The sequence below is a fragment of the Brachyhypopomus gauderio genome, unplaced genomic scaffold (assembly GCF_052324685.1).
Source record: "Brachyhypopomus gauderio isolate BG-103 unplaced genomic scaffold, BGAUD_0.2 sc119, whole genome shotgun sequence".
Classification (NCBI taxonomy): domain Eukaryota; kingdom Metazoa; phylum Chordata; class Actinopteri; order Gymnotiformes; family Hypopomidae; genus Brachyhypopomus; species Brachyhypopomus gauderio.
In genome coordinates, this window is record NW_027506940.1 from 275184 (window position 1) to 294137 (window position 18954).

The following is an 18954-nucleotide window of genomic DNA, read 5'->3' on the forward strand; positions in this document are numbered from 1 at the left end:
AGCTCACTTTGAGGTTCTAAAGGGAAGAGCTCCCCGATAGCCTTTACACTGGCAACAAACGACTAAACAGCAGTGGTGTGTTTGTCATTCTATCAAGAAGCATGTTTCTGCCTGGTATCGAACCAGGGACCTTTCGCGTGTGAGGCGAACGTGATGACCACTACACTACAGAAACCTTGCTAGTCTCAATGGGCACATCTCTCGTGGGCGTTTCCTCATACAATCAGAGCATGGAAGTCATCATGTCAACAATGGCTAAGCAGTAGGTCTACTCTGCTTTAAGACAAAACATTCACATCCAAACACCAAATGTTGACATCATTCGATACCTTTATAACACAAACGTCTACAAATCAACCGAGTAGCATGAGTTTTCTATGTTGGGAGACAACATGACAAAGCACTAGGTACGTTTCCACTGAGTTTCATTTTGATTGAACTGGCTACATTAGTACTGCTATCAAGGTACATGGCGATTTAGAACATTCCTGTATCGATCACATGAGACTGACAGCTCACTTTGAGGTTCTAAAGGGAAGAGCTCCCCGATAGCCTTTACACTGGCAACAAACGACTAAACAGCAGTGGTGTGTTTGTCATTCTATCAAGAAGCATGTTTCTGCCTGGTATCGAACCAGGGACCTTTCGCGTGTGAGGCGAACGTGATGACCACTACACTACAGAAACCTTGCTAGTCTCAATGGGCACATCTCTCGTGGGCGTTTCCTCATACAATCAGAGCATGGAAGTCATCATGTCAACAATGGCTAAGCAGTAGGTCTACTCTGCTTTAAGACAAAACATTCACATCCAAACACCAAATGTTGACATCATTCGATACCTTTATAACACAAACGTCTACAAATCAACCGAGTAGCATGAGTTTTCTATGTTGGGAGACAACATGACAAAGCACTAGGTACGTTTCCACTGAGTTTCATTTTGATTGAACTGGCTACATTAGTACTGCTATCAAGGTACATGGCGATTTAGAACATTCCTGTATCGATCACATGAGACTGACAGCTCACTTTGAGGATCTAAAGGCAAGCGCTCCCCGATAGCCTTTACACTGGCAACAAATCACTAAACAGCAGTGGTGTTTGTCATTCTATCAAGAAGCATGTTTCTGCCTGGTATCGAACCAGGGACCTTTCACGTGTGAGGCGAACGTGATGACCACTACACTACAGAAACCTTGCTTGTCTGAATGGGCACATCTCTCGTGGGCGTTTCCTCATTCTATCAGAGCATGGAAGTCATCATGTCAACAATGGCTAAGCAGTAGGTCTACTCTGCTTTAAGACAAAACATTCACATCCAAACACCAAATGTTGACATCATTCGATACCTTTATAACACAAACGTCTACAAATCAACCGAGTAGCATGAGTTTTCTATGTTGGGAGACAACATGACAAAGCACTAGGTACGTTTCCACTGAGTTTCATTTTGATTGAACTGGCTACATTAGTACTGCTATCAAGGTACATGGCGATTTAGAACATTCCTGTATCGATCACATGAGACTGACAGCTCACTTTGAGGTTCTAAAGGGAAGAGCTCCCCGATAGCCTTTACACTGGCAACAAACGACTAAACAGCAGTGGTGTGTTTGTCATTCTATCAAGAAGCATGTTTCTGCCTGGTATCGAACCAGGGACCTTTCGCGTGTGAGGCGAACGTGATGACCACTACACTACAGAAACCTTGCTAGTCTCAATGGGCACATCTCTCGTGGGCGTTTCCTCATACAATCAGAGCATGGAAGTCATCATGTCAACAATGGCTAAGCAGTAGGTCTACTCTGCTTTAAGACAAAACATTCACATCCAAACACCAAATGTTGACATCATTCGATACCTTTATAACACAAACGTCTACAAATCAACCGAGTAGCATGAGTTTTCTATGTTGGGAGACAACATGACAAAGCACTAGGTACGTTTCCACTGAGTTTCATTTTGATTGAACTGGCTACATTAGTACTGCTATCAAGGTACATGGCGATTTAGAACATTCCTGTATCGATCACATGAGACTGACAGCTCACTTTGAGGATCTAAAGGCAAGCGCTCCCCGATAGCCTTTACACTGGCAACAAATCACTAAACAGCAGTGGTGTTTGTCATTCTATCAAGAAGCATGTTTCTGCCTGGTATCGAACCAGGGACCTTTCACGTGTGAGGCGAACGTGATGACCACTACACTACAGAAACCTTGCTTGTCTGAATGGGCACATCTCTCGTGGGCGTTTCCTCATTCTATCAGAGCATGGAAGTCATCATGTCAACAATGGCTAAGCAGTAGGTCTACTCTGCTTTAAGACAAAACATTCACATCCAAACACCAAATGTTGACATCATTCGATACCTTTATAACACAAACGTCTACAAATCAACCGAGTAGCATGAGTTTTCTATGTTGGGAGACAACATGACAAAGCACTAGGTACGTTTCCACTGAGTTTCATTTTGATTGAACTGGCTACATTAGTACTGCTATCAAGGTACATGGCGATTTAGAACATTCCTGTATCGATCACATGAGACTGACAGCTCACTTTGAGGTTCTAAAGGGAAGAGCTCCCCGATAGCCTTTACACTGGCAACAAACGACTAAACAGCAGTGGTGTGTTTGTCATTCTATCAAGAAGCATGTTTCTGCCTGGTATCGAACCAGGGACCTTTCGCGTGTGAGGCGAACGTGATGACCACTACACTACAGAAACCTTGCTAGTCTCAATGGGCACATCTCTCGTGGGCGTTTCCTCATACAATCAGAGCATGGAAGTCATCATGTCAACAATGGCTAAGCAGTAGGTCTACTCTGCTTTAAGACAAAACATTCACATCCAAACACCAAATGTTGACATCATTCGATACCTTTATAACACAAACGTCTACAAATCAACCGAGTAGCATGAGTTTTCTATGTTGGGAGACAACATGACAAAGCACTAGGTACGTTTCCACTGAGTTTCATTTTGATTGAACTGGCTACATTAGTACTGCTATCAAGGTACATGGCGATTTAGAACATTCCTGTATCGATCACATGAGACTGACAGCTCACTTTGAGGATCTAAAGGCAAGCGCTCCCCGATAGCCTTTACACTGGCAACAAATCACTAAACAGCAGTGGTGTTTGTCATTCTATCAAGAAGCATGTTTCTGCCTGGTATCGAACCAGGGACCTTTCACGTGTGAGGCGAACGTGATGACCACTACACTACAGAAACCTTGCTTGTCTGAATGGGCACATCTCTCGTGGGCGTTTCCTCATACAATCAGAGCATGGAAGTCATCATGTCAACAATGGCTAAGCAGTAGGTCTACTCTGCTTTAAGACAAAACATTCACATCCAAACACCAAATGTTGACATCATTCGATACCTTTATAACACAAACGTCTACAAATCAACCGAGTAGCATGAGTTTTCTATGTTGGGAGACAACATGACAAAGCACTAGGTACGTTTCCACTGAGTTTCATTTTGATTGAACTGGCTACATTAGTACTGCTATCAAGGTACATGGCGATTTAGAACATTCCTGTATCGATCACATGAGACTGACAGCTCACTTTGAGGATCTAAAGGCAAGCGCTCCCCGATAGCCTTTACACTGGCAACAAATCACTAAACAGCAGTGGTGTTTGTCATTCTATCAAGAAGCATGTTTCTGCCTGGTATCGAACCAGGGACCTTTCGCGTGTAAGGCGAACGTGATGACCACTACACTACAGAAACCTTGCTTGTCTGAATGGCCACATCTCTCGTGGGCGTTTCCTCATACAATCAGAGCATGGAAGTCATCATGTCAACAATGCCTAAGCAGTAGGTCTACTCTGCTTTAAGACAAAACATTCACATCCAAACACCAAATGTTGACATCATTCGATCCCTTTATAACACAAACGTCTACAAATCAACCGAGTAGCATGAGTTTTCTACGTTGGGAGACAACATGACAAAGCACTAGGTAAGTTTCCACTGAGTTTCATTTTGATAGAACCGGCTGCATTAGTACTGCTATCAAGGTACATGGCGATTTAAAACATTCCTGTATCGATCACATGAGACTGACAGCTCACTTTGAGGTTCTAAAGGGAAGAGCTCCCCGATAGCCTTTACACTGGCAACAAACGACTAAACAGCAGTGGTGTGTTTGTCATTCTATCAAGAAGCATGTTTCTGCCTGGTATCGAACCAGGGACCTTTCGCGTGTGAGGCGAACGTGATGACCACTACACTACAGAAACCTTGCTAGTCTCAATGGGCACATCTCTCGTGGGCGTTTCCTCATACAATCAGAGCATGGAAGTCATCATGTCAACAATGGCTAAGCAGTAGGTCTACTCTGCTTTAAGACAAAACATTCACATCCAAACACCAAATGTTGACATCATTCGATACCTTTATAACACAAACGTCTACAAATCAACCGAGTAGCATGAGTTTTCTATGTTGGGAGACAACATGACAAAGCACTAGGTACGTTTCCACTGAGTTTCATTTTGATTGAACTGGCTACATTAGTACTGCTATCAAGGTACATGGCGATTTAGAACATTCCTGTATCGATCACATGAGACTGACAGCTCACTTTGAGGATCTAAAGGCAAGCGCTCCCCGATAGCCTTTACACTGGCAACAAATCACTAAACAGCAGTGGTGTTTGTCATTCTATCAAGAAGCATGTTTCTGCCTGGTATCGAACCAGGGACCTTTCACGTGTGAGGCGAACGTGATGACCACTACACTACAGAAACCTTGCTTGTCTGAATGGGCACATCTCTCGTGGGCGTTTCCTCATACAATCAGAGCATGGAAGTCATCATGTCAACAATGGCTAAGCAGTAGGTCTACTCTGCTTTAAGACAAAACATTCACATCCAAACACCAAATGTTGACATCATTCGATACCTTTATAACACAAACGTCTACAAATCAACCGAGTAGCATGAGTTTTCTATGTTGGGAGACAACATGACAAAGCACTAGGTACGTTTCCACTGAGTTTCATTTTGATTGAACTGGCTACATTAGTACTGCTATCAAGGTACATGGCGATTTAGAACATTCCTGTATCGATCACATGAGACTGACAGCTCACTTTGAGGATCTAAAGGCAAGCGCTCCCCGATAGCCTTTACACTGGCAACAAATCACGAAACAGCAGTGGTGTTTGTCATTCTATCAAGAAGCATGTTTCTGCCTGGTATCGAACCAGGGACCTTTCGCGTGTGAGGCGAAAGTGATGACCACTACACTACAGAAACCTTGCTTGTCTTAATGGGCACATCTCTCGTGGGCGTTTCCTCATTCTATCAGAGCATGGAAGTCATCATGTCAACAATGGCTAAGCAGTAGGTCTACTCTGCTTTAAGACAAAACATTCACATCCAAACACCAAATGTTGACATCATTCGATACCTTTATAACACAAACGTCTACAAATCAACCGAGTAGCATGAGTTTTCTATGTTGGGAGACAACATGACAAAGCACTAGGTACGTTTCCACTGAGTTTCATTTTGATTGAACTGGCTACATTAGTACTGCTATCAAGGTACATGGCGATTTAGAACATTCCTGTATCGATCACATGAGACTGACAGCTCACTTTGAGGATCTAAAGGCAAGCGCTCCCCGATAGCCTTTACACTGGCAACAAATCACTAAACAGCAGTGGTGTTTGTCATTCTATCAAGAAGCATGTTTCTGCCTGGTATCGAACCAGGGACCTTTCGCGTGTGAGGCGAACGTGATGACCACTACACTACAGAAACCTTGCTTGTCTGAATGGCCACATCTCTCGTGGGCGTTTCCTCATACAATCAGAGCATGGAAGTCATCATGTCAACAATGGCTAAGCAGTAGGTCTACTCTGCTTTAAGACAAAACATTCACATCCAAACACCAAATGTTGACATCATTCGATCCCTTTATAACACAAACGTCTACAAATCAACCGAGTAGCATGAGTTTTCTACGTTGGGAGACAACATGACAAGGCACTAGGTAAGTTTCCACTGAGTTTCATTTTGATAGAACCGGCTGCATTAGTACTGCTATCAAGGTACATGGCGATTTAAAACATTCCTGTATTGATCACATGAGACTGACAGCTCACTTTGAGGTTCTAAAGGGAAGAGCTCCCCGATAGCCTTTACACTGGCAACAAACCACTAAACAGCAGTGGTGTGTTTGTCATTCTATCAAGAAGCATGTTTCTGCCTGGTATCGAACCAGGTACCTTTCGCGTGTGAGGCGAACGTGATGACCACTACACTACAGAAACCTTGCTTGTCTCAATGGGCACATCTCTCGTGGGCGTTTCCTCATTCTATCAGAGCATGGAAGTCATCATGTCAACAATGGCTAAGCAGTAGGTCTACTCTGCTTTAAGACAAAACATTCACATCCAAACACCAAATGTTGACATCATTCGATCCCTTTATAACACAAACGTCTACAAATCAACCGAGTAGCATGAGTTTTCTACGTTGGGAGACAACATGACAAAGCACTAGGTAAGTTTCCACTGAGTTTCATTTTGATAGAACCGGCTGCATTAGTACTGCTATCAAGGTACATGGCGATTTAAAACATTCCTGTATCGATCACATGAGACTGACAGCTCACTTTGAGGTTCTAAAGGGAAGAGCTCCCCGATAGCCTTTACACTGGCAACAAACGACTAAACAGCAGTGGTGTGTTTGTCATTCTATCAAGAAGCATGTTTCTGCCTGGTATCGAACCAGGGACCTTTCGCGTGTGAGGCGAACGTGATGACCACTACACTACAGAAACCTTGCTAGTCTCAATGGGCACATCTCTCGTGGGCGTTTCCTCATACAATCAGAGCATGGAAGTCATCATGTCAACAATGGCTAAGCAGTAGGTCTACTCTGCTTTAAGACAAAACATTCACATCCAAACACCAAATGTTGACATCATTCGATACCTTTATAACACAAACGTCTACAAATCAACCGAGTAGCATGAGTTTTCTATGTTGGGAGACAACATGACAAAGCACTAGGTACGTTTCCACTGAGTTTCATTTTGATTGAACTGGCTACATTAGTACTGCTATCAAGGTACATGGCGATTTAGAACATTCCTGTATCGATCACATGAGACTGACAGCTCACTTTGAGGATCTAAAGGCAAGCGCTCCCCGATAGCCTTTACACTGGCAACAAATCACTAAACAGCAGTGGTGTTTGTCATTCTATCAAGAAGCATGTTTCTGCCTGGTATCGAACCAGGGACCTTTCACGTGTGAGGCGAACGTGATGACCACTACACTACAGAAACGTTGCTTGTCTGAATGGGCACATCTCTCGTGGGCGTTTCCTCATACAATCAGAGCATGGAAGTCATCATGTCAACAATGGCTAAGCAGTAGGTCTACTCTGCTTTAAGACAAAACATTCACATCCAAACACCAAATGTTGACATCATTCGATACCTTTATAACACAAACGTCTACAAATCAACCGAGTAGCATGAGTTTTCTATGTTGGGAGACAACATGACAAAGCACTAGGTACGTTTCCACTGAGTTTCATTTTGATTGAACTGGCTACATTAGTACTGCTATCAAGGTACATGGCGATTTAGAACATTCCTGTATCGATCACATGAGACTGACAGCTCACTTTGAGGATCTAAAGGCAAGCGCTCCCCGATAGCCTTTACACTGGCAACAAATCACGAAACAGCAGTGGTGTTTGTCATTCTATCAAGAAGCATGTTTCTGCCTGGTATCGAACCAGGGACCTTTCGCGTGTGAGGCGAAAGTGATGACCACTACACTACAGAAACCTTGCTTGTCTTAATGGGCACATCTCTCGTGGGCGTTTCCTCATTCTATCAGAGCATGGAAGTCATCATGTCAACAATGGCTAAGCAGTAGGTCTACTCTGCTTTAAGACAAAACATTCACATCCAAACACCAAATGTTGACATCATTCGATACCTTTATAACACAAACGTCTACAAATCAACCGAGTAGCATGAGTTTTCTATGTTGGGAGACAACATGACAAAGCACTAGGTACGTTTCCACTGAGTTTCATTTTGATTGAACTGGCTACATTAGTACTGCTATCAAGGTACATGGCGATTTAGAACATTCCTGTATCGATCACATGAGACTGACAGCTCACTTTGAGGATCTAAAGGCAAGCGCTCCCCGATAGCCTTTACACTGGCAACAAATCACTAAACAGCAGTGGTGTTTGTCATTCTATCAAGAAGCATGTTTCTGCCTGGTATCGAACCAGGGACCTTTCGCGTGAGAGGCAAACGTGATGACCACTACACTACAGAAACCTTGCTTGTCTGAATGGCCACATCTCTCGTGGGCGTTTCCTCATACAATCAGAGCATGGAAGTCATCATGTCAACAATGGCTAAGCAGTAGGTCTACTCTGCTTTAAGACAAAACATTCACATCCAAACACCAAATGTTGACATCATTCGATCCCTTTATAACACAAACGTCTACAAATCAACCGAGTAGCATGAGTTTTCTACGTTGGGAGACAACATGACAAAGCACTAGGTAAGTTTCCACTGAGTTTCATTTTGATAGAACCGGCTGCATTAGTACTGCTATCAAGGTACATGGCGATTTAAAACATTCCTGTATTGATCACATGAGACTGACAGCTCACTTTGAGGTTCTAAAGGGAAGAGCTCCCCGATAGCCTTTACACTGGCAACAAACCACTAAACAGCAGTGGTGTGTTTGTCATTCTATCAAGAAGCATGTTTCTGCCTGGTATCGAACCAGGTACCTTTCGCGTGTGAGGCGAACGTGATGACCACTACACTACAGAAACCTTGCTTGTCTGAATGGGCACATCTCTCGTGGGCGTTTCCTCATTCTATCAGAGCATGGAAGTCATCATGTCAACAATGGCTAAGCAGTAGGTCTACTCTGCTTTAAGACAAAACATTCACATCCAAACACCAAATGTTGACATCATTCGATCCCTTTATAACACAAACGTCTACAAATCAACCGAGTAGCATGAGTTTTCTACGTTGGGAGACAACATGACAAAGCACTAGGTAAGTTTCCACTGAGTTTCATTTTGATAGAACCGGCTGCATTAGTACTGCTATCAAGGTACATGGCGATTTAAAACATTCCTGTATCGATCACATGAGACTGACAGCTCACTTTGAGGTTCTAAAGGGAAGAGCTCCCCGATAGCCTTTACACTGGCAACAAACGACTAAACAGCAGTGGTGTGTTTGTCATTCTATCAAGAAGCATGTTTCTGCCTGGTATCGAACCAGGGACCTTTCGCGTGTGAGGCGAACGTGATGACCACTACACTACAGAAACCTTGCTAGTCTCAATGGGCACATCTCTCGTGGGCGTTTCCTCATACAATCAGAGCATGGAAGTCATCATGTCAACAATGGCTAAGCAGTAGGTCTACTCTGCTTTAAGACAAAACATTCACATCCAAACACCAAATGTTGACATCATTCGATACCTTTATAACACAAACGTCTACAAATCAACCGAGTAGCATGAGTTTTCTATGTTGGGAGACAACATGACAAAGCACTAGGTACGTTTCCACTGAGTTTCATTTTGATTGAACTGGCTACATTAGTACTGCTATCAAGGTACATGGCGATTTAGAACATTCCTGTATCGATCACATGAGACTGACAGCTCACTTTGAGGATCTAAAGGCAAGCGCTCCCCGATAGCCTTTACACTGGCAACAAATCACTAAACAGCAGTGGTGTTTGTCATTCTATCAAGAAGCATGTTTCTGCCTGGTATCGAACCAGGGACCTTTCACGTGTGAGGCGAACGTGATGACCACTACACTACAGAAACCTTGCTTGTCTGAATGGGCACATCTCTCGTGGGCGTTTCCTCATACAATCAGAGCATGGAAGTCATCATGTCAACAATGGCTAAGCAGTAGGTCTACTCTGCTTTAAGACAAAACATTCACATCCAAACACCAAATGTTGACATCATTCGATACCTTTATAACACAAACGTCTACAAATCAACCGAGTAGCATGAGTTTTCTATGTTGGGAGACAACATGACAAAGCACTAGGTACGTTTCCACCGAGTTTCATTTTGATTGAACTGGCTACATTAGTACTGCTATCAAGGTACATGGCGATTTAGAACATTCCTGTATCGATCACATGAGACTGACAGCTCACTTTGAGGATCTAAAGGCAAGCGCTCCCCGATAGCCTTTACACTGGCAACAAATCACGAAACAGCAGTGGTGTTTGTCATTCTATCAAGAAGCATGTTTCTGCCTGGTATCGAACCAGGGACCTTTCGCGTGTGAGGCGAAAGTGATGACCACTACACTACAGAAACCTTGCTTGTCTTAATGGGCACATCTCTCGTGGGCGTTTCCTCATTCTATCAGAGCATGGAAGTCATCATGTCAACAATGGCTAAGCAGTAGGTCTACTCTGCTTTAAGACAAAACATTCACATCCAAACACCAAATGTTGACATCATTCGATACCTTTATAACACAAACGTCTACAAATCAACCGAGTAGCATGAGTTTTCTATGTTGGGAGACAACATGACAAAGCACTAGGTACGTTTCCACTGAGTTTCATTTTGATTGAACTGGCTACATTAGTACTGCTATCAAGGTACATGGCGATTTAGAACATTCCTGTATCGATCACATGAGACTGACAGCTCACTTTGAGGATCTAAAGGCAAGCGCTCCCCGATAGCCTTTACACTGGCAACAAATCACTAAACAGCAGTGGTGTTTGTCATTCTATCAAGAAGCATGTTTCTGCCTGGTATCGAACCAGGGACCTTTCGCGTGTGAGGCGAACGTGATGACCACTACACTACAGAAACCTTGCTTGTCTGAATGGCCACATCTCTCGTGGGCGTTTCCTCATACAATCAGAGCATGGAAGTCATCATGTCAACAATGGCTAAGCAGTAGGTCTACTCTGCTTTAAGACAAAACATTCACATCCAAACACCAAATGTTGACATCATTCGATCCCTTTATAACACAAACGTCTACAAATCAACTGAGTAGCATGAGTTTTCTACGTTGGGAGACAACATGACAAAGCACTAGGTAAGTTTCCACTGAGTTTCATTTTGATAGAACCGGCTGCATTAGTACTGCTATCAAGGTACATGGCGATTTAAAACATTCCTGTATTGATCACATGAGACTGACAGCTCACTTTGAGGTTCTAAAGGGAAGAGCTCCCCGATAGCCTTTACACTGGCAACAAACCACTAAACAGCAGTGGTGTGTTTGTCATTCTATCAAGAAGCATGTTTCTGCCTGGTATCGAACCAGGTACCTTTCGCGTGTGAGGCGAACGTGATGACCACTACACTACAGAAACCTTGCTTGTCTCAATGGGCACATCTCTCGTGGGCGTTTCCTCATTCTATCAGAGCATGGAAGTCATCATGTCAACAATGGCTAAGCAGTAGGTCTACTCTGCTTTAAGACAAAACATTCACATCCAAACACCAAATGTTGACATCATTCGATACCTTTATAACACAAACGTCTACAAATCAACCGAGTAGCATGAATTTTCTATGTTGGGAGACAACATGACAAAGCACTAGGTAAGTTTCCACTGAGTTTCATTTTGATTGAACCGGCTGCATTAGTACTGCTATCAAGGTACATGGCGATTTAGAACATTCCTGTATCGATCACATGAGACTGACAGCTCACTTTGAGGATCTAAAGGCAAGCGCTCCCCGATAGCCTTTACACTGGCAACAAATCACTAAACAGCAGTGGTGTTTGTCATTCTATCAAGAAGCATGTTTCTGCCTGGTATCGAACCAGGGACCTTTCGCGTGTAAGGCGAACGTGATGACCACTACACTACAGAAACCTTGCTTGTCTGAATGGCCACATCTCTCGTGGGCGTTTCCTCATACAATCAGAGCATGGAAGTCATCATGTCAACAATGCCTAAGCAGTAGGTCTACTCTGCTTTAAGACAAAACATTCACATCCAAACACCAAATGTTGACATCATTCGATCCCTTTATAACACAAACGTCTACAAATCAACCGAGTAGCATGAGTTTTCTACGTTGGGAGACAACATGACAAAGCACTAGGTAAGTTTCCACTGAGTTTCATTTTGATAGAACCGGCTGCATTAGTACTGCTATCAAGGTACATGGCGATTTAAAACATTCCTGTATCGATCACATGAGACTGACAGCTCACTTTGAGGTTCTAAAGGGAAGAGCTCCCCGATAGCCTTTACACTGGCAACAAACGACTAAACAGCAGTGGTGTGTTTGTCATTCTATCAAGAAGCATGTTTCTGCCTGGTATCGAACCAGGGACCTTTCGCGTGTGAGGCGAACGTGATGACCACTACACTACAGAAACCTTGCTAGTCTCAATGGGCACATCTCTCGTGGGCGTTTCCTCATACAATCAGAGCATGGAAGTCATCATGTCAACAATGGCTAAGCAGTAGGTCTACTCTGCTTTAAGACAAAACATTCACATCCAAACACCAAATGTTGACATCATTCGATACCTTTATAACACAAACGTCTACAAATCAACCGAGTAGCATGAGTTTTCTATGTTGGGAGACAACATGACAAAGCACTAGGTACGTTTCCACTGAGTTTCATTTTGATTGAACTGGCTACATTAGTACTGCTATCAAGGTACATGGCGATTTAGAACATTCCTGTATCGATCACATGAGACTGACAGCTCACTTTGAGGATCTAAAGGCAAGCGCTCCCCGATAGCCTTTACACTGGCAACAAATCACTAAACAGCAGTGGTGTTTGTCATTCTATCAAGAAGCATGTTTCTGCCTGGTATCGAACCAGGGACCTTTCACGTGTGAGGCGAACGTGATGACCACTACACTACAGAAACCTTGCTTGTCTGAATGGGCACATCTCTCGTGGGCGTTTCCTCATTCTATCAGAGCATGGAAGTCATCATGTCAACAATGGCTAAGCAGTAGGTCTACTCTGCTTTAAGACAAAACATTCACATCCAAACACCAAATGTTGACATCATTCGATACCTTTATAACACAAACGTCTACAAATCAACCGAGTAGCATGAGTTTTCTATGTTGGGAGACAACATGACAAAGCACTAGGTACGTTTCCACTGAGTTTCATTTTGATTGAACTGGCTACATTAGTACTGCTATCAAGGTACATGGCGATTTAGAACATTCCTGTATCGATCACATGAGACTGACAGCTCACTTTGAGGTTCTAAAGGGAAGAGCTCCCCGATAGCCTTTACACTGGCAACAAACGACTAAACAGCAGTGGTGTGTTTGTCATTCTATCAAGAAGCATGTTTCTGCCTGGTATCGAACCAGGGACCTTTCGCGTGTGAGGCGAACGTGATGACCACTACACTACAGAAACCTTGCTAGTCTCAATGGGCACATCTCTCGTGGGCGTTTCCTCATACAATCAGAGCATGGAAGTCATCATGTCAACAATGGCTAAGCAGTAGGTCTACTCTGCTTTAAGACAAAACATTCACATCCAAACACCAAATGTTGACATCATTCGATACCTTTATAACACAAACGTCTACAAATCAACCGAGTAGCATGAGTTTTCTATGTTGGGAGACAACATGACAAAGCACTAGGTACGTTTCCACTGAGTTTCATTTTGATTGAACTGGCTACATTAGTACTGCTATCAAGGTACATGGCGATTTAGAACATTCCTGTATCGATCACATGAGACTGACAGCTCACTTTGAGGATCTAAAGGCAAGCGCTCCCCGATAGCCTTTACACTGGCAACAAATCACTAAACAGCAGTGGTGTTTGTCATTCTATCAAGAAGCATGTTTCTGCCTGGTATCGAACCAGGGACCTTTCACGTGTGAGGCGAACGTGATGACCACTACACTACAGAAACCTTGCTTGTCTGAATGGGCACATCTCTCGTGGGCGTTTCCTCATTCTATCAGAGCATGGAAGTCATCATGTCAACAATGGCTAAGCAGTAGGTCTACTCTGCTTTAAGACAAAACATTCACATCCAAACACCAAATGTTGACATCATTCGATACCTTTATAACACAAACGTCTACAAATCAACCGAGTAGCATGAGTTTTCTATGTTGGGAGACAACATGACAAAGCACTAGGTACGTTTCCACTGAGTTTCATTTTGATTGAACTGGCTACATTAGTACTGCTATCAAGGTACATGGCGATTTAGAACATTCCTGTATCGATCACATGAGACTGACAGCTCACTTTGAGGTTCTAAAGGGAAGAGCTCCCCGATAGCCTTTACACTGGCAACAAACGACTAAACAGCAGTGGTGTGTTTGTCATTCTATCAAGAAGCATGTTTCTGCCTGGTATCGAACCAGGGACCTTTCGCGTGTGAGGCGAACGTGATGACCACTACACTACAGAAAACTTGCTAGTCTCAATGGGCACATCTCTCGTGGGCGTTTCCTCATACAATCAGAGCATGGAAGTCATCATGTCAACAATGGCTAAGCAGTAGGTCTACTCTGCTTTAAGACAAAACATTCACATCCAAACACCAAATGTTGACATCATTCGATACCTTTATAACACAAACGTCTACAAATCAACCGAGTAGCATGAGTTTTCTATGTTGGGAGACAACATGACAAAGCACTAGGTACGTTTCCACTGAGTTTCATTTTGATTGAACTGGCTACATTAGTACTGCTATCAAGGTACATGGCGATTTAGAACATTCCTGTATCGATCACATGAGACTGACAGCTCACTTTGAGGATCTAAAGGCAAGCGCTCCCCGATAGCCTTTACACTGGCAACAAATCACTAAACAGCAGTGGTGTTTGTCATTCTATCAAGAAGCATGTTTCTGCCTGGTATCGAACCAGGGACCTTTCACGTGTGAGGCGAACGTGATGACCACTACACTACAGAAACCTTGCTTGTCTGAATGGGCACATCTCTCGTGGGCGTTTCCTCATACAATCAGAGCATGGAAGTCATCATGTCAACAATGGCTAAGCAGTAGGTCTACTCTGCTTTAAGACAAAACATTCACATCCAAACACCAAATGTTGACATCATTCGATACCTTTATAACACAAACGTCTACAAATCAACCGAGTAGCATGAGTTTTCTATGTTGGGAGACAACATGACAAAGCACTAGGTACGTTTCCACTGAGTTTCATTTTGATTGAACTGGCTACATTAGTACTGCTATCAAGGTACATGGCGATTTAGAACATTCCTGTATCGATCACATGAGACTGACAGCTCACTTTGAGGATCTAAAGGCAAGCGCTCCCCGATAGCCTTTACACTGGCAACAAATCACGAAACAGCAGTGGTGTTTGTCATTCTATCAAGAAGCATGTTTCTGCCTGGTATCGAACCAGGGACCTTTCGCGTGTGAGGCGAAAGTGATGACCACTACACTACAGAAACCTTGCTTGTCTTAATGGGCACATCTCTCGTGGGCGTTTCCTCATTCTATCAGAGCATGGAAGTCATCATGTCAACAATGGCTAAGCAGTAGGTCTACTCTGCTTTAAGACAAAACATTCACATCCAAACACCAAATGTTGACATCATTCGATACCTTTATAACACAAACGTCTACAAATCAACCGAGTAGCATGAGTTTTCTATGTTGGGAGACAACATGACAAAGCACTAGGTACGTTTCCACTGAGTTTCATTTTGATTGAACTGGCTACATTAGTACTGCTATCAAGGTACATGGCGATTTAGAACATTCCTGTATCGATCACATGAGACTGACAGCTCACTTTGAGGATCTAAAGGCAAGCGCTCCCCGATAGCCTTTACACTGGCAACAAATCACTAAACAGCAGTGGTGTTTGTCATTCTATCAAGAAGCATGTTTCTGCCTGGTATCGAACCAGGGACCTTTCGCGTGTGAGGCGAACGTGATGACCACTACACTACAGAAACCTTGCTTGTCTGAATGGCCACATCTCTCGTGGGCGTTTCCTCATACAATCAGAGCATGGAAGTCATCATGTCAACAATGGCTAAGCAGTAGGTCTACTCTGCTTTAAGACAAAACATTCACATCCAAACACCAAATGTTGACATCATTCGATCCCTTTATAACACAAACGTCTACAAATCAACCGAGTAGCATGAGTTTTCTACGTTGGGAGACAACATGACAAAGCACTAGGTAAGTTTCCACTGAGTTTCATTTTGATAGAACCGGCTGCATTAGTACTGCTATCAAGGTACATGGCGATTTAGAACATTCCTGTATTGATCACATGAGACTGACAGCTCACTTTGAGGTTCTAAAGGGAAGAGCTCCCCGATAGCCTTTACACTGGCAACAAACCACTAAACAGCAGTGGTGTGTTTGTCATTCTATCAAGAAGCATGTTTCTGCCTGGTATCGAACCAGGTACCTTTCGCGTGTGAGGCGAACGTGATGACCACTACACTACAGAAACCTTGCTTGTCTCAATGGGCACATCTCTCGTGGGCGTTTCCTCATTCTATCAGAGCATGGAAGTCATCATGTCAACAATGGCTAAGCAGTAGGTCTACTCTGCTTTAAGACAAAACATTCACATCCAAACACCAAATGTTGACATCATTCGATACCTTTATAACACAAACGTCTACAAATCAACCGAGTAGCATGAATTTTCTATGTTGGGAGACAACATGACAAAGCACTAGGTAAGTTTCCACTGAGTTTCATTTTGATTGAACCGGCTGCATTAGTACTGCTATCAAGGTACATGGCGATTTAAAACATTCCTGTATCGATCACATGAGACTGACAGCTCACTTTGAGGTTCTAAAGGGAAGAGCTCCCCGATAGCCTTTACACTGGCAACAAACGACTAAACAGCAGTGGTGTGTTTGTCATTCTATCAAGAAGCATGTTTCTGCCTGGTATCGAACCAGGGACCTTTCGCGTGTGAGGCGAACGAGATGACCACTACACTACAGAAACCTTGCTTGTCTCAATGGGCACATCTCTCGTGGGCGTTTCCTCATTCTATCAGAGCATGGAAGTCATCATGTCAACAATGGCTAAGCAGTAGGTCTACTCTGCTTTAAGACAAAACATTCACATCCAAACACCAAATGTTGACATCATTCGATACCTTTATAACACAAACGTCTACAAATCAACCGAGTAGCATGAATTTTCTATGTTGGGAGACAACATGACAAAGCACTAGGTAAGTTTCCACTGAGTTTCATTTTGATTGAACCGGCTGCATTAGTACTGCTATCAAGGTACATGGCGATTTAGAACATTCCTGTATCGATCACATGAGACTGACAGCTCACTTTGAGGATCTAAAGGCAAGCGCTCCCCGATAGCCTTTACACTAGCAACAAATCACTAAACAGCAGTGGTGTTTGTCATTCTATCAAGAAGCATGTTTCTGCCTGGTATCGAACCAGGGACCTTTCGCGTGTAAGGCGAACGTGATGACCACTACACTACAGAAACCTTGCTTGTCTGAATGGCCACATCTCTCGTGGGCGTTTCCTCATACAATCAGAGCATGGAAGTCATCATGTCAACAATGCCTAAGCAGTAGGTCTACTCTGCTTTAAGACAAAACATTCACATCCAAACACCAAATGTTGACATCATTCGATCCCTTTATAACACAAACGTCTACAAATCAACCGAGTAGCATGAGTTTTCTACGTTGGGAGACAACATGACAAAGCACTAGGTAAGTTTCCACTGAGTTTCATTTTGATAGAACCGGCTGCATTAGTACTGCTATCAAGGTACATGGCGATTTAAAACATTCCTGTATCGATCACATGAGACTGACAGCTCACTTTGAGGTTCTAAAGGGAAGAGCTCCCCGATAGCCTTTACACTGGCAACAAACGACTAAACAGCAGTGGTGTGTTTGTCATTCTATCAAGAAGCATGTTTCTGCCTGGTATCGAACCAGGGACCTTTCGCGTGTGAGGCGAACGTGATGACCACTACACTACAGAAACCTTGCTAGTCTCAATGTGCACATCTCTCGTGGGCGTTTCCTCATACAATCAGAGCATGGAAGTCATCATGTCAACAATGGCTAAGCAGTAGGTCTACTCTGCTTTAAGACAAAACATTCACATCCAAACACCAAATGTTGACATCATTCGATACCTTTATAACACAAACGTCTACAAATCAACCGAGTAGCATGAGTTTTCTATGTTGGGAGACAACATGACAAAGCACTAGGTACGTTTCCACTGAGTTTCATTTTGATTGAACTGGCTACATTAGTACTGCTATCAAGGTACATGGCGATTAAGAACATTCCTGTATCGATCACATGAGACTGACAGCTCACTTTGAGGATCTAAAGGCAAGCGCTCCCCGATAGCCTTTACACTGGCAACAAATCACTAAACAGCAGTGGTGTTTGTCATTCTATCAAGAAGCATGTTTCTGCCTGGTATCGAACCAGGGACCTTTCGCGTGTGAGGCGAACGTGATGACCACCACACTACAGAAACCTTGCTTGTCTCAATGGGCACATCTCTCGTGGGCGTTTCCTCATTCTATCAGAGCATGGAAGTCATCATGTCAACAATGGCTAAGCAGTAGGTCTCCCCGATAGCCTTTACACTGGCAACAAATCACGAAACAGCAGTGGTGTTTGTCATTCTATCAAGAAGCATGTTTCTGCCTGGTATCGAACCAGGGACCTTTCGCGTGTGAGGCGAAAGTGATGACCACTACACTACAGAAACCTTGCTTGTCTTAATGGGCACATCTCTCGTGGGCGTTTCCTCATTCTATCAGAGCATGGAAGTCATCATGTCAACAATGGCTAAGCAGTAGGTCTACTCTGCTTTAAGACAAAACATTCACATCCAAACACCAAATGTTGACATCATTCGAT

General features: G+C 43.4%; 36 non-coding genes across 36 annotated transcripts; all 36 read right to left on the reverse strand.

The window, feature by feature from the left end:
* Window positions 1–102: 102 nt before the first annotated feature.
* Window positions 103–175, reverse strand: trnav-cac (transfer RNA valine (anticodon CAC)). The gene has a single exon. It is a non-coding gene; the product is annotated as a tRNA-Val (tRNA).
* Window positions 176–614: 439 nt separating this feature from the next.
* Window positions 615–687, reverse strand: trnav-cac (transfer RNA valine (anticodon CAC)). The gene has a single exon. It is a non-coding gene; the product is annotated as a tRNA-Val (tRNA).
* Window positions 688–1124: 437 nt separating this feature from the next.
* Window positions 1125–1197, reverse strand: trnav-cac (transfer RNA valine (anticodon CAC)). Its single transcript has one exon. It is a non-coding gene; the product is annotated as a tRNA-Val (tRNA).
* Window positions 1198–1636: 439 nt separating this feature from the next.
* trnav-cac (transfer RNA valine (anticodon CAC)) lies at window positions 1637–1709 on the reverse strand. Its single transcript has one exon. It is a non-coding gene; the product is annotated as a tRNA-Val (tRNA).
* Window positions 1710–2146: 437 nt separating this feature from the next.
* Window positions 2147–2219, reverse strand: trnav-cac (transfer RNA valine (anticodon CAC)). The gene has a single exon. It is a non-coding gene; the product is annotated as a tRNA-Val (tRNA).
* A 439-nt stretch (window positions 2220–2658) lies between these two features.
* On the reverse strand, window positions 2659–2731 carry trnav-cac (transfer RNA valine (anticodon CAC)). The gene has a single exon. It is a non-coding gene; the product is annotated as a tRNA-Val (tRNA).
* Window positions 2732–3168: 437 nt separating this feature from the next.
* On the reverse strand, window positions 3169–3241 carry trnav-cac (transfer RNA valine (anticodon CAC)). The gene has a single exon. It is a non-coding gene; the product is annotated as a tRNA-Val (tRNA).
* A 437-nt stretch (window positions 3242–3678) lies between these two features.
* Window positions 3679–3751, reverse strand: trnav-uac (transfer RNA valine (anticodon UAC)). Its single transcript has one exon. It is a non-coding gene; the product is annotated as a tRNA-Val (tRNA).
* Window positions 3752–4190: 439 nt separating this feature from the next.
* Window positions 4191–4263, reverse strand: trnav-cac (transfer RNA valine (anticodon CAC)). The gene has a single exon. It is a non-coding gene; the product is annotated as a tRNA-Val (tRNA).
* Window positions 4264–4700: 437 nt separating this feature from the next.
* Window positions 4701–4773, reverse strand: trnav-cac (transfer RNA valine (anticodon CAC)). Its single transcript has one exon. It is a non-coding gene; the product is annotated as a tRNA-Val (tRNA).
* A 437-nt stretch (window positions 4774–5210) lies between these two features.
* Window positions 5211–5283, reverse strand: trnav-cac (transfer RNA valine (anticodon CAC)). The gene has a single exon. It is a non-coding gene; the product is annotated as a tRNA-Val (tRNA).
* Window positions 5284–5720: 437 nt separating this feature from the next.
* On the reverse strand, window positions 5721–5793 carry trnav-cac (transfer RNA valine (anticodon CAC)). The gene has a single exon. It is a non-coding gene; the product is annotated as a tRNA-Val (tRNA).
* A 439-nt stretch (window positions 5794–6232) lies between these two features.
* Window positions 6233–6305, reverse strand: trnav-cac (transfer RNA valine (anticodon CAC)). Its single transcript has one exon. It is a non-coding gene; the product is annotated as a tRNA-Val (tRNA).
* Window positions 6306–6744: 439 nt separating this feature from the next.
* Window positions 6745–6817, reverse strand: trnav-cac (transfer RNA valine (anticodon CAC)). The gene has a single exon. It is a non-coding gene; the product is annotated as a tRNA-Val (tRNA).
* A 437-nt stretch (window positions 6818–7254) lies between these two features.
* Window positions 7255–7327, reverse strand: trnav-cac (transfer RNA valine (anticodon CAC)). Its single transcript has one exon. It is a non-coding gene; the product is annotated as a tRNA-Val (tRNA).
* A 437-nt stretch (window positions 7328–7764) lies between these two features.
* On the reverse strand, window positions 7765–7837 carry trnav-cac (transfer RNA valine (anticodon CAC)). The gene has a single exon. It is a non-coding gene; the product is annotated as a tRNA-Val (tRNA).
* Window positions 7838–8274: 437 nt separating this feature from the next.
* trnae-cuc (transfer RNA glutamic acid (anticodon CUC)) lies at window positions 8275–8347 on the reverse strand. Its single transcript has one exon. It is a non-coding gene; the product is annotated as a tRNA-Glu (tRNA).
* A 439-nt stretch (window positions 8348–8786) lies between these two features.
* On the reverse strand, window positions 8787–8859 carry trnav-cac (transfer RNA valine (anticodon CAC)). Its single transcript has one exon. It is a non-coding gene; the product is annotated as a tRNA-Val (tRNA).
* Window positions 8860–9298: 439 nt separating this feature from the next.
* Window positions 9299–9371, reverse strand: trnav-cac (transfer RNA valine (anticodon CAC)). Its single transcript has one exon. It is a non-coding gene; the product is annotated as a tRNA-Val (tRNA).
* Window positions 9372–9808: 437 nt separating this feature from the next.
* Window positions 9809–9881, reverse strand: trnav-cac (transfer RNA valine (anticodon CAC)). Its single transcript has one exon. It is a non-coding gene; the product is annotated as a tRNA-Val (tRNA).
* A 437-nt stretch (window positions 9882–10318) lies between these two features.
* Window positions 10319–10391, reverse strand: trnav-cac (transfer RNA valine (anticodon CAC)). The gene has a single exon. It is a non-coding gene; the product is annotated as a tRNA-Val (tRNA).
* A 437-nt stretch (window positions 10392–10828) lies between these two features.
* On the reverse strand, window positions 10829–10901 carry trnav-cac (transfer RNA valine (anticodon CAC)). Its single transcript has one exon. It is a non-coding gene; the product is annotated as a tRNA-Val (tRNA).
* A 439-nt stretch (window positions 10902–11340) lies between these two features.
* Window positions 11341–11413, reverse strand: trnav-cac (transfer RNA valine (anticodon CAC)). Its single transcript has one exon. It is a non-coding gene; the product is annotated as a tRNA-Val (tRNA).
* Window positions 11414–11850: 437 nt separating this feature from the next.
* On the reverse strand, window positions 11851–11923 carry trnav-uac (transfer RNA valine (anticodon UAC)). The gene has a single exon. It is a non-coding gene; the product is annotated as a tRNA-Val (tRNA).
* Window positions 11924–12362: 439 nt separating this feature from the next.
* trnav-cac (transfer RNA valine (anticodon CAC)) lies at window positions 12363–12435 on the reverse strand. Its single transcript has one exon. It is a non-coding gene; the product is annotated as a tRNA-Val (tRNA).
* A 437-nt stretch (window positions 12436–12872) lies between these two features.
* trnav-cac (transfer RNA valine (anticodon CAC)) lies at window positions 12873–12945 on the reverse strand. Its single transcript has one exon. It is a non-coding gene; the product is annotated as a tRNA-Val (tRNA).
* A 439-nt stretch (window positions 12946–13384) lies between these two features.
* trnav-cac (transfer RNA valine (anticodon CAC)) lies at window positions 13385–13457 on the reverse strand. The gene has a single exon. It is a non-coding gene; the product is annotated as a tRNA-Val (tRNA).
* A 437-nt stretch (window positions 13458–13894) lies between these two features.
* Window positions 13895–13967, reverse strand: trnav-cac (transfer RNA valine (anticodon CAC)). Its single transcript has one exon. It is a non-coding gene; the product is annotated as a tRNA-Val (tRNA).
* Window positions 13968–14406: 439 nt separating this feature from the next.
* On the reverse strand, window positions 14407–14480 carry trnav-cac (transfer RNA valine (anticodon CAC)). Its single transcript has one exon. It is a non-coding gene; the product is annotated as a tRNA-Val (tRNA).
* A 436-nt stretch (window positions 14481–14916) lies between these two features.
* Window positions 14917–14989, reverse strand: trnav-cac (transfer RNA valine (anticodon CAC)). Its single transcript has one exon. It is a non-coding gene; the product is annotated as a tRNA-Val (tRNA).
* Window positions 14990–15426: 437 nt separating this feature from the next.
* On the reverse strand, window positions 15427–15499 carry trnav-cac (transfer RNA valine (anticodon CAC)). Its single transcript has one exon. It is a non-coding gene; the product is annotated as a tRNA-Val (tRNA).
* Window positions 15500–15936: 437 nt separating this feature from the next.
* trnav-cac (transfer RNA valine (anticodon CAC)) lies at window positions 15937–16009 on the reverse strand. Its single transcript has one exon. It is a non-coding gene; the product is annotated as a tRNA-Val (tRNA).
* A 439-nt stretch (window positions 16010–16448) lies between these two features.
* Window positions 16449–16521, reverse strand: trnav-cac (transfer RNA valine (anticodon CAC)). The gene has a single exon. It is a non-coding gene; the product is annotated as a tRNA-Val (tRNA).
* A 949-nt stretch (window positions 16522–17470) lies between these two features.
* Window positions 17471–17543, reverse strand: trnav-uac (transfer RNA valine (anticodon UAC)). The gene has a single exon. It is a non-coding gene; the product is annotated as a tRNA-Val (tRNA).
* Window positions 17544–17982: 439 nt separating this feature from the next.
* trnav-cac (transfer RNA valine (anticodon CAC)) lies at window positions 17983–18055 on the reverse strand. Its single transcript has one exon. It is a non-coding gene; the product is annotated as a tRNA-Val (tRNA).
* Window positions 18056–18729: 674 nt separating this feature from the next.
* On the reverse strand, window positions 18730–18802 carry trnav-cac (transfer RNA valine (anticodon CAC)). The gene has a single exon. It is a non-coding gene; the product is annotated as a tRNA-Val (tRNA).
* Window positions 18803–18954: the final 152 nt, after the last annotated feature.